The sequence below is a fragment of the Pteropus vampyrus genome, unplaced genomic scaffold (genome assembly GCF_000151845.1).
Source record: "Pteropus vampyrus isolate Shadow unplaced genomic scaffold, Pvam_2.0 Scaffold7, whole genome shotgun sequence".
Taxonomy (NCBI): domain Eukaryota; kingdom Metazoa; phylum Chordata; class Mammalia; order Chiroptera; family Pteropodidae; genus Pteropus; species Pteropus vampyrus.
Genome location: NW_011888788.1, coordinates 7161996 through 7173299, shown reverse-complemented (window position 1 = coordinate 7173299; position 11304 = coordinate 7161996). Strand labels below are relative to the sequence as shown.

General features: G+C 38.0%; 1 pseudogene; it reads left to right on the top strand.

The window, feature by feature from the left end:
* Positions 1–768: 768 nt before the first annotated feature.
* Positions 769–887, top strand: LOC111746803 (annotated as a pseudogene).
* The last annotated feature ends 10417 nt before the right edge of the window (positions 888–11304 follow it).

Genomic DNA, 11304 nt, shown 5'->3' with positions numbered 1-11304 from the left:
CCCCAAAAAGAATGTGTGACCTTAGCATTCCTCCTTGGACTCATTCTTTTAATATAGATTCCGCTTTTGTTCCTCTTCAAATTCTTCATCAACAAATTGAAAGTCAAATTGTATTGTGTGTATGACATGATCAAAGGACCATTCAGGACCTCCACTTCCTGTGAAGGAACTTTCCAGGCTCTGCACTGATACCAATGGGGTTGAGAGACTCTCTCCTCCAAGTCTACTAGTCCCAGGACGAGTAGCATCAGCATTATGTGGGAGCTCATGAGAAATGCAGATTCTTGGGCCTGCCCTGGCCAATAGAATAAGGATCTGCCTTTTAAAAAGATGCTCAGGTAGTCACAGGCACATTAAATACCAAGAAGCCCTACTTCAGATTCAAGTGTCTATTCTAATGACATGATAATTTAGATCCCCACTAGCTGTTGTAGGAAGAAGAAGGCCTTAAGTCTCATCTAACCCTGACTTCTAGCTCTACTGCTTACTATTTACATGCCCCGCCCCATCTCAGTGAGTGGTTTCAAATATATGTAACCTTTTTGAATCTCAGTTTTCTCATCTATAAAATGGAGCTATTAATGTCAACGTTATAGTATCGCTGTGGAGGTTAAATTATGTAATATAGGAAGGCAACGCTACTGTGCCTGGCACAGGGCATAGATTTGTATGTCTCAGTTGCCCCACCTCACTTCTCAACCTACCTGAGCAACTTGACATTGTTGCCAGAACATTAAAGTCAAATCTCAAATCAGATAAGACACTTGAGTCTATGGCCATGCCACCCTGAACATGCCCGATATTGTCTGATCTTGGAAGCTAAGCAGGGTTGGGCCTGGTTAGTATTTGGATGGGAGACCACCTAGGAATAGCAGGTGCTATCTATAGGTGCTGTAAGTGTAAAAAAAAAAAAAGAAAAAAAAAAGTCTCTGGAGAATCCCAAAGATAACAAGAGATTTTCAGAGTATGCTAGATCAATGATTATCCAAGTTTGGTCCCTGAAATAGCACCACTTGGCAATTTGTCAGAAATACGACTTCTAGGGTTCTACCCCAGACTTACTAAATAAAACTCTGTGTTGGAACCTAGCAATCTGTGATTTCATATGCCTTCCAGGTGATTTTGACACATGCTAGTGAGACATTATCAAGTAAAACTGAAAACCTACAATTTCATTACAGCAGCCAAGATGTTGAAGCAACTACATGTTCATCGATAAACAACTAGATAAAGAAGATGTGGTACAATAAAATATTACTCGGGATTAAAAAAAAAATAAAATCTTAACCATTTGTGACAACATGGACGAACCTAGAGGGTATTATGTTAAGTGAAATAAGTCAGAAAACAAACACCATATGATTTCACTTATATGTGAAATCTAAAAACAAAATACAAATGAACAAACAAAACAGCAACAAACTAATGATTGCTAGATGGGAGGGGGTTGAGTGACTGGGTGAAAAAGGTAAAGGGATTAAGAAGTACAAATTGGCAGTTACAAAATAGTCATGGAGATGTAAAGTAGAGCATAGGGAATATAGTCATATAATATTATACCTTTGTATGGTGTCAGATGGGTACTAGACTTATCAGGGTGATCATGTCATGTCGTATAAATGTCTAATTATGTTGTACACCTAAAACTAGTATAATATTGTATGCCAACTGTAATTGACAAATAAAAAAAAGAAACTTTGTTAACTTCCTAAAAAAAAAAAAATCCTATAATTTCGACCTTTATTGAAGACATAGAATAAAGAAGAAATATTTAAAGAGGTTTGCTAGAAAACTAAGCTATTCCTTAGGCTTCTGGATTATTGGTTTTCGAACTCAGTATTTAAACACACTTGCATGTGAAGACACAGCTTATTCTGTTGTGATGTGTATTGCCAGCAATTGCAACTGATTAGTTCAAAAAATTCATTCAGTAGCTTCTTATTGTGCTCCTGTTACCTGTAAGACACTGCTCCAGGCTCCACTAATAGAATGAAACCTTAAGTGATGCAATCATGACCAGTAATTGGTGGGTTAAAAAAAAGTTAAAGATGAAGTCAGAAAACCTTTTACTTTAACATAAAATATGGATATTTATTTACCTACCTTTTGTTCTAAGAAAAAGACTTCTGAAGTTGCTAGTGTTGCATCCTATCTTATTGATAAAACATCATTTATAATTCTCAATTTTGGTTTCCTTAAGTTGGAATGAAAGACACTTGTTAAGACATCTGAATGCAGAATCCTTCTATATTTTTCAGATTTCCCCCCCATTATTTTGAAGTTGTCTTGCTCACATTCATTCAATGAGAATTTATTTTTAGCTACTGACATTGATTCTCATCGAGTTATATTCAACTTAATTTACATAGAAGCAACATCTTGCTTTTAGCACTCATATTTCAGCTGTTTATGTAATAGTGAATTAAATTATATAATTACAATAACAAGTATAACTGGTATATACAGGTTTGGGAACACACCCAAACCAACTGTTGGAAAATACAACATCCCACTCCTCCTCTTTGGAACAGAACTTAGTTTATTAGCTACAAGAGTTCTCCATGCTGTGGGGGAGAAGTCAGTATTTATTAAAGAAGGGATGGAGGACATAGGTCAATCCAATGATTAGGTTAAGTAGTGATGGTTATAAGAGTCTCTATCAAGATTGTTTTAAAGAAACTTGCAAATAACTTATTTTTAAAGATAATTTGAGCAGACTCAAGATTATTTCTATAATTATGCCTAACTCACATTTCATTCTCAAGTGGAGGCTATTAAGGATGGTCACCCCAGGCTATGCTTAACTCACAGAAGTTTACTAACGACACTTATCACTCTCTGCATTCTTGCAAGCCATTTTTGTGGTTCTGTTTTCTTTAAAATTTCACCCATAGAGGCTGTATCAGCTATCTACTGCCACAATAGTACTGCATAACAAACCAGCTCCAAACTTATTGACTTAAAAGAACCAGTTGTTATTTCTTACAAGTCTTTAAGTTGGTTGGGCCAATTAGGCTATGTCAGTTGGGCTTCCTGGTGTGTCTGCAGTCAACTCGTGGGTCAGATGGAGGCTGACCAATTAAGGAAGATCTCATCTGGGACCACTCAGTTCTCTTCCACATAATTGCTCATCCTCCAGCTGGTTAGCCCAGTTTGTCCCATGACAATAGCAGAGTCTTGAAACAAAAAGAATAGAAGTGCACAAGAACTCTGAAGGCCTAAGCTTAGAGCTGGCACACTATCACTTCTGTTTCATTCTGTTAGCCAAAGCAAGTCATGAGGCCAGCGCAGATTCAAGGGATGGGGAGATAGGCTGTAGTTCTTCGTGAGAGAAACTGCAAAATCACATCCCAAAGGGGTGTGGATATGGGACTAGATGGGTAAAGAGTTGGGGCAATTTTGGCAATTAACCAATCATACATGCATTTGTAATTATGAGTGCAGAAAAAGATAGATTAAAAAGTAAATTTAAATTCCCTGAATCTAAGTTTATAATCTTATTACTATTATTTGTGGAGTTGAAGTCTAGAAGAAATTAAGGCATTTAAAAAATCATGAATCAATTATCTTTTAATATCAGATTAGCCATATCATCATTTCTTCTTGTAAAACTTACACTTTTGAAAAAGGTAAATGGCTCATTTCACTACTTATATGCTTATAAAAGGCTTTTTATAAGTATCCTGTAGCACAAAAGAAGAGGCCAATAGCTCGTTAGTTTTACTTTCCAGAAAAAGTGTACTGAATTTCGTCAAGATCCACACATTTACACGAGAGATCTCAATTTAGAAGAAATCCACTGTATCACTGAACTGGGAAATCACACCATGTCAACTGGAAGATTAGTGAGCTCAGAAAAGCTGTGTTATTAGGATCCACATTGGGTCAGTCTTTGGACAGGGTAATTGGTGAACACCTTTAGAATAAGAACAATTAAATTGTTACAAATTTAGTCTGTATTCATGTCTCACACGTGAGAATTTATTCAGTGATTCAATAAGTAGTTGCTGAGCAGCTATTAAAAAACAAACAAAAAGCTGCTGCACTAGATAGTTAGGGATCGTCTTCAGATTAAACAAAACTGTCAGCAAGATGTATACTTGGGACCATATTAACTTTTCTCCCTTACCCCTTTTACCTCCTTGCTCAGCTTCCTTTGAGCAGTATTTTGGTGTCCTGCTCACAATTTTTAGTGTGTGTCATTCTAAGAAACAGTTGCATTTCTCAGCATTCTGTAAGACCCAAGTCTCTCGCCTCAAACGTTTATAATCATATACCCACACATATATGGATATATTTTATAACAAAATGCCAGGAAAAGCCTTGTTTCATCATCTAGCTTGTTGGCTCTGCATGGGTTAAGTTAATCTTGAAGCTGTGTTTTCTTGGCCACTCTGGCTGGCTGTGAGCTTAGCATCCAATTCTCAATTCAAGTAGTTATGCCTGACCTGCCTGTCTCCATTTATTATTTTCCTCCTTGATCTTGGTCTTCTACCTTTAACTCTATTTTCCCTGGTCTTGATATTTATTTACTTATATATTTCACCTGGAAGATGCCTGAATTTTGTTTTCTTTTTAGAATATGCTGATACATAAATATATACTTGGGTTAATCACTGTGACAAATTCCAGTTATGACACTGAGCTCATGATGGGACCACGAAAACGTAGATTTGACTAACCGATACTTCTCCCCAATCATGCAGCATGCCAACCATTGAGTGGAAAGAACATTTGACAATGTCTGCCTAACTGCACACTTTCTGTATTCAGTGTGGGGTAGACCTTAATGTACATACAAATCACCTGAGGATCTTGTGAGATTGCAGACTCTAACTCAAAGGGGAGGTAGGACTGAGAGTCCGAATTTCTATCAAGCCCCAGTGATGCTAATGTGCCTGGTCTTCAGACCCCATTCAGAATAGCAAGGAATAGATTATATAATAACGAACTAGACTATGATGACCAACTCTGCGACATTTAGAGTTGACTTATTTGTTGCAACCATTTGTCAAATATGTGAGTGATTGATCCTTGAGAAGTTAGTTTAGAAAGCAGATGGGTTTACGCTGTTCTCATCCCTGCATACCAGACTCTGCTAATCCTTAATCGGTGGCATCAACATTATGTTTGTCTAAAAGTGAATCCTAGGTTCTCGTTGTATGCATAGACCCCAAATCCCATTTTACCTATTTATTTTGCCATGGCTTCATAGAGGTGAGGTTCCTAGGAAAGCACTTAGTTCAACTTCCGATCCAGAATGAGGAATCTTCCTCTCTTCTGCCGCTGACGAACGGTCTCAGCAGTTTCTGTTTGATTGCCTTCAGTGGCAGATATTATCTCCAAAGCAGCCTGTTCCATTAAGGAGTAGCTCTTATGAAAATAATGTTTGTCTTTCTGCTGAGTCAAAATCGACTTCCTTGTAACCTCCATCCACTGAGCCTAGTCTGACATTTACAGTATCTCAAGTCTGCTCTTTCTTGTCAGTCTTTCCAACATTGCAGACATCCACTATGCCTCCTTTCCACTCTTCTCCAAATCAGATCCTCTCAAGTTCTTCAGTTGCGCTGATTAAAGGTCTACATTTTTAGACCTTTCATCACCTTCTTCTAGGCATAGCCTTTAAAATGGTGCCCAGTGACAGTCACAAAAAAGACAAATGCTATATGATTCCACTTATACAAGGTACCTAGAGTAGTCAAATTCATAGAAAGTAGTATGGCAATTGCCAGGGGCAGGGGGAGGGAAGGAATGGGGAGTTGTTTATAGGTACAGCGTTTCAGTTTGGAAAGATGAAAAGTTCTGGAGATTGGTTTCACAACAACGTGAATGTACTTAACACTATTTAACTATATACTTTAAAATGGTTGATGGCAAATTTTGATATGAGTATTTTATGACGATTTTTTTAAAAATGTGCCCAGAGCTGGTCAAACCCTTCAGTTGTATGAAGGTTGGTAGAGAATATGCTGGAGATATAATTTTTCCTTAATTGCTAACCCCCTAAATTTCTAGTAATGCAGCCTCAGACTGTGGCCCTACCCTTCTTAGTGGCTGCATTCCACTGTTAAGGCATATTACACATGTGATTTATTAAAACCCGTAGCTCTTCTTCACATGAATCACTGCCAAATTATTCTAAACGAATGCAATTGACTTTTCTAGTTTTTACCCGCCTTTGAAAAACATCACTTCCATGGATGGAAGCCATCTTTTAGAAATTAAATTTTCTTCTTTATCTTCATTCTAAGTTTTCTATGCCTTGGTTTGATTTCCAAAAGAAAAAAGAATCTGCAGAAATCATTTCTGAATAATACTTATGAAAATCTGTGTATCAGTAAACCTATATTATGACTACTATCTAAAAATCTAGAAATTTATAGGTAGCACTTGCACCAATATTTCTTTGCTCAAGCTATTGTTACTTTAGCTATCCTTGAATGTTCTTGGCAGAAAAACAATAATAAAAACAACCACCGTTTACCTTCCAAATGAAAAATTAAACTTAAGCATTGCAATCATCCACTTTTTATGTTCTTAATAACTTCTAATTTAGAGAAAGCCACCAGTAAAGAAATCATTGGCTTGAGAACAAAAGTGTCAAACACAGACATGGTCTTGTAACTTATTGAGAACCATTAACCCAAACATGAAATACTGGGATTTGAAGCCCTGTGGCTTTTGTGCTGTTGCCAGGTGTAATCACCTTTCTTTGACTCTCACATTTATGTGTTTTGAAATTTTCTCAGATAACTAAGTATATTTAGCTCTCCTTTTCACAAGTTCCAACAACTACTTTGATTTTTTTTTTTTTTTTTAAGATCTGGAGGCAGATTTTGTTTTGCTCATGTTTGGAAAGCTGAGTGCAAATGAGATGAAAAGGTGCTCACAGAGTGAACTGTATTGTGGTAGTTTCTGTGGGGACTAAAAAAATAATACTTTTCCTCCCAACTTCTAATTTCTTCTAGCTGGGCTAATCAAATTAACAGACAGATTAACAGGAGAAAAGTCAAATTTTTAATATATGCACATGGGGAATTCACATAGCATGAAAATTCCAAAGACAGTGAGGCAACATAACATTGGGTAAATATGTCATTTTGCACAAAGGAGAAAAAAGGGGAAATGGGGTCTTAGATTTCAGAAGTAAGAGAGACTCAAAGCTAGTCGAGGCAGAGCAGAACACACAGGGCAGGTAGATTTTTGCTTGGCAACTCAGAAACAATGAGACACAGGGGGTAATGCAGTAAACATGCTTGGAGCCTTCCTGACTAATGCCAGGGTGAAAACGCTTAAGGTGATTATGCCAAGCTTCCCTTCCTGAGCAGTCTTTTTTAATCTGAATCTCTTTAAGAAAAAGGGGAAGTGAGAAACTCTTCCTGAGTTTGTTGGGCTTTAGTTGATTTCAATTCTAAATAATTTGCATGCCAAGGCACCTCATTCCAGGGACACCCTCCACATTTCCCAATGCTACCTGCTTCTGGAAGTGTAATTTCCAGAGCTTTTTAGGGGATAAAAAGGATTATGAGAGCTCAGTCACACTTCGCAATTATAGAAAATTGTTGCGTTTAGATCAATTAACTGTACAAATGGACCAATTTGGTTTAAAAAATGCTATCCCAGAATATCTATGGATCAAGTCATTTAAGTGTCATTCACAAAACAGGCAATGGTCTACGTCATCACCACAAGGAGGGTGAGTGAATCATTTGCAGCTGTATTGAGATTGCCACTTTAACAGCAACTTACATCCAGGATTTATTTTCAAAGAAGACCCTCAACTGTAAGAAAAGAGTACATTTTTAGAAGTGAAACTCTTCCCAGCTCTAATGAAACTATGAAAGGTCATAAAGAATCTTTGGTTTTAATTCAGGGAGTAAAATGAGAGAATTAGTCCTACAATTCCTGGATTTTGCATCCTGGGTTTTTTGACTTTTTGTGACTGGCTTGTTAAAGGAGATGAGTACACATAATTCTGTTGATAGGTTTCCATGTAATGACTGTGAGACAGGGTGGGAGCAGGACAGGCAAAATTATAAATACCTGAGCTCAAAGCAAAACCACAACAATGTTTAAAACGAAGCTCATACAAAATTGCTGTTGATAATGCAAGTAATTCATAGTTCTGGTTTCCAAAGAAAATTAATTCATATCTCTTGTGTATGTAAAATGAAGCTTCGAAAAACATGCTTGGATCTACTCAATTTATGCTTGAATGTATAAACTTGTGGCTTGTTTATGGTTGCTGTGGGAGCTATAACTTAATCTTGATTTTTTAATATCTAATTTTGTCTAATTTGTTGCCCATCGGTTGTTTTTTTTCTTCTTCTTTCTTCGGAATGTCTTATGATATGGAAAAATGAGAATAATCCACTGGATGTGCTTCCTTGGAGAGCTGGCTGGGGAGAGTTATGGGGCCTGGCATTTTCTGCGATGATAATGTGGTGGAACAAGAGAAAAGCTTATAGGACATGTAAGCATCCCTTGGTTCTGCTGAAAAGGAACAGAAAGATATCACATCTGCTTTTCCATGGAATAGGGCTTGTGAACTTGCCCTAATGTCTCTGCAATATTCGAACAAAGAAAAAGGAAAATATTAAAAGATGTTTTACATGTCCCTTTAGATTTGGACCTTCCTCTCATATTTATAGGAAAGAAAGGAATTATAAAGAAAAAAATGTGGAAAAGGAATCACATTCCTTTTGTTCACTACTGCAATCTACGCTATCATCATCCCTTACAAGCATGCCCTCCACTCTGTAGTGCTTACTTAAGTCCAGTATTTTGTGTTGTCCACCGTATTCTTTGCATCCTACACAACACCTGGTACATCGATAACTATTTTCCTCAACATTTTATGGTGAAAAAATTCAAACACAGAGAAATTTGAAAGAATTTTAGTGAACACCAGCATGCCTACCACTTAGATGTTGCTTCAGCATCTACTTATCCATCCAGCCATCCTCTATCCATTCATCAATCCCTCTAATTCTTATGCATTTCCAAATTGCAACTATCTTTTCATTTTCCTCTAAATACTTCAGCACTCATATAATTAACTCAATTTGAATACTACGACTTTTTTCTTTTGAACATAATGAAATATACCAATCTTGTGTACTATTTAATGACTTTTGACAAGTTCATATGTACACCTCTGTAACCCAAACCCTTATCAAGATACAGAACATTATCCTTCCCCCAGAAGAGGCCTCAAGCCCATCCCAGTTGTCTTCATCCTCTTATCTCTTCAACCGGTAACTTTCATTATTTTTTTTACAATAGTTTTTCCTATTTTAGAACTCTATATAAATGGATTAATATGTAACCTTCTGGGTTTAGCTTCTGTCACTCAGCATATTTTTGAGATCATCCATGTTTCTGCATGTAACATAGTTCTCAGTAAATACTGATTTGCTGATTTGTATGTGTTGATTAACCGGGGCTCTAAACTAACTAAATGTATTTAAATACAATTATAATAGCTTGAACATCTCTTATCATGCCTTTGGAGGGGGATTCAGCACTGTTGTTTGTTGATGACTCAATAAAGGTAGGGCAAATTGTGTGTAAAAAGAAAAACGAGGCCTCATCTTTTAAAATTAAAACAGATACCCACAGACTGTTATGGTTTGAGCACAAAAGACAGGCTAGACAGTAACTGAGTGTAGCCTCTCCTCTTCTAGGTGCAGGTGTAATGGCTAAATGCAGCATTTTTCACAGGACTGTTTTTGTTTTCTGGAATGTTCACTTACTATAGGCTATACCCAAAGGCAAGATGTGACCTTGGCCAAAGGGAATCTGCATATTTGAGTTCTTTCTGCAGCAGTTCCCCATTCTCCAGGGAGGGAAGCTGCGAACTGGCTGCAAGGAAGTGGAGGATAAGCTTCCACTTGATGTCTGTTGTGGCAAACGTGACTGGCTTTTTGGGGGAGTACCAATTAGCTGAGAGTCCCAACTGAAAATTTTCAAAAGAATCCCCTCAAGCCCACAACAGTCTTCTTTAAAGTGGGTTCCCAAGCTCAGGGAGGGTGAGGAACACTGGCATGAGGATTTTGTTTATTAGTGATCTTACATTAGTTAGGGTTATTCAGATGGTTTTGACCCCTGGGAAATTTGTTCTCTTTCTCATTAGTCAAGGGGACTAAACTCATCTGTGGCTTGAAGACAGCTCCAACTTACGAGCGAGCCAGTTCACTACCTGGAGATACCTGCAATTTCAGGTAGCCCTCTTGGGTTGTCAGGTGGCTGGATCTAAACTCTTCAGCTAAAGGCATGGCTCCATAGCCTTCTTCCTGAGGAGTGTGGCGGGGAAAGATTATGTGGCACAGGATTAAAACAGTTTCAGGCATGGGGAACTCCAAGGGATGTTCATTCTAAGACATCACAGCCATCATGAGTTTTTCCAGCACCATCATTTTGCTTTTAAACCATTATTTAGCTCCCTGGTTAGGGGAATTTGGGGGTTAGAGGGGAGAAGGGGACCAAGAAGTGGTAGAGGAGATTGGTTTATGAAAACTGGTGAGAAGTCTGTATAGGAATACAGTTGACAACTGGATGCCTTGCATTTAGGATAATTGGGGAAAACAAGGACTGGGACACATTAAAACAAAATGCCTAGGTTGCTACTGCCTATACCAGCTGCAAACTTGTTCTGCTCTTGGATATGCCCATTTTAAAATAAGGTTGTTAATTCACCAATGAGCATTAGATGAGACACATTACCATTAAGGAGGTACCTTTCTTAGGTGCACTCTTTGGACCGTTGAAATGCCAAGATTCCTAAACCATCCTTGGTTGCTCTAAACCAGTATAAAGAGGTCCGTTAGCGGTCTTATTTTATTCCCCAGTGTGATTCTGAAATCTAGCACTGAAAATATTGTCCATGTTGAGCCACCTATTAAATATAGTAAGTAAATAACCACAAATTACCCACCCTTTTATGCTCTCATAACTCAGTTATGTTGGAAACTACTTTCCCTTGACCCATTGCTGCCCATCATGACCCAGAGCTACGAAGGGGCCAGGATCCAGTCCCTAAATAATCACGCTTTTCCACAAGACATATCCAATACAAGCGCCAAAGCTTTGTCCACCCTTCAGTGGAAGTACTTTTTTTTTCCCTAAAGAGGTCCCCTCAAACGCAGCAGCAGGTCCACTGGGAGTGGGGTTGGGAGAGGCTTCGGCCAGCCAGCAGGTTTCCTTTAACCTTGGTTATGACAGGGAGTATCGCTGTTAATCGCGAGCCTCTCCTCAAGGTGGAAAACAGCATTCGTTTTCACGGCCACCCTAGAGAAGTCAAGT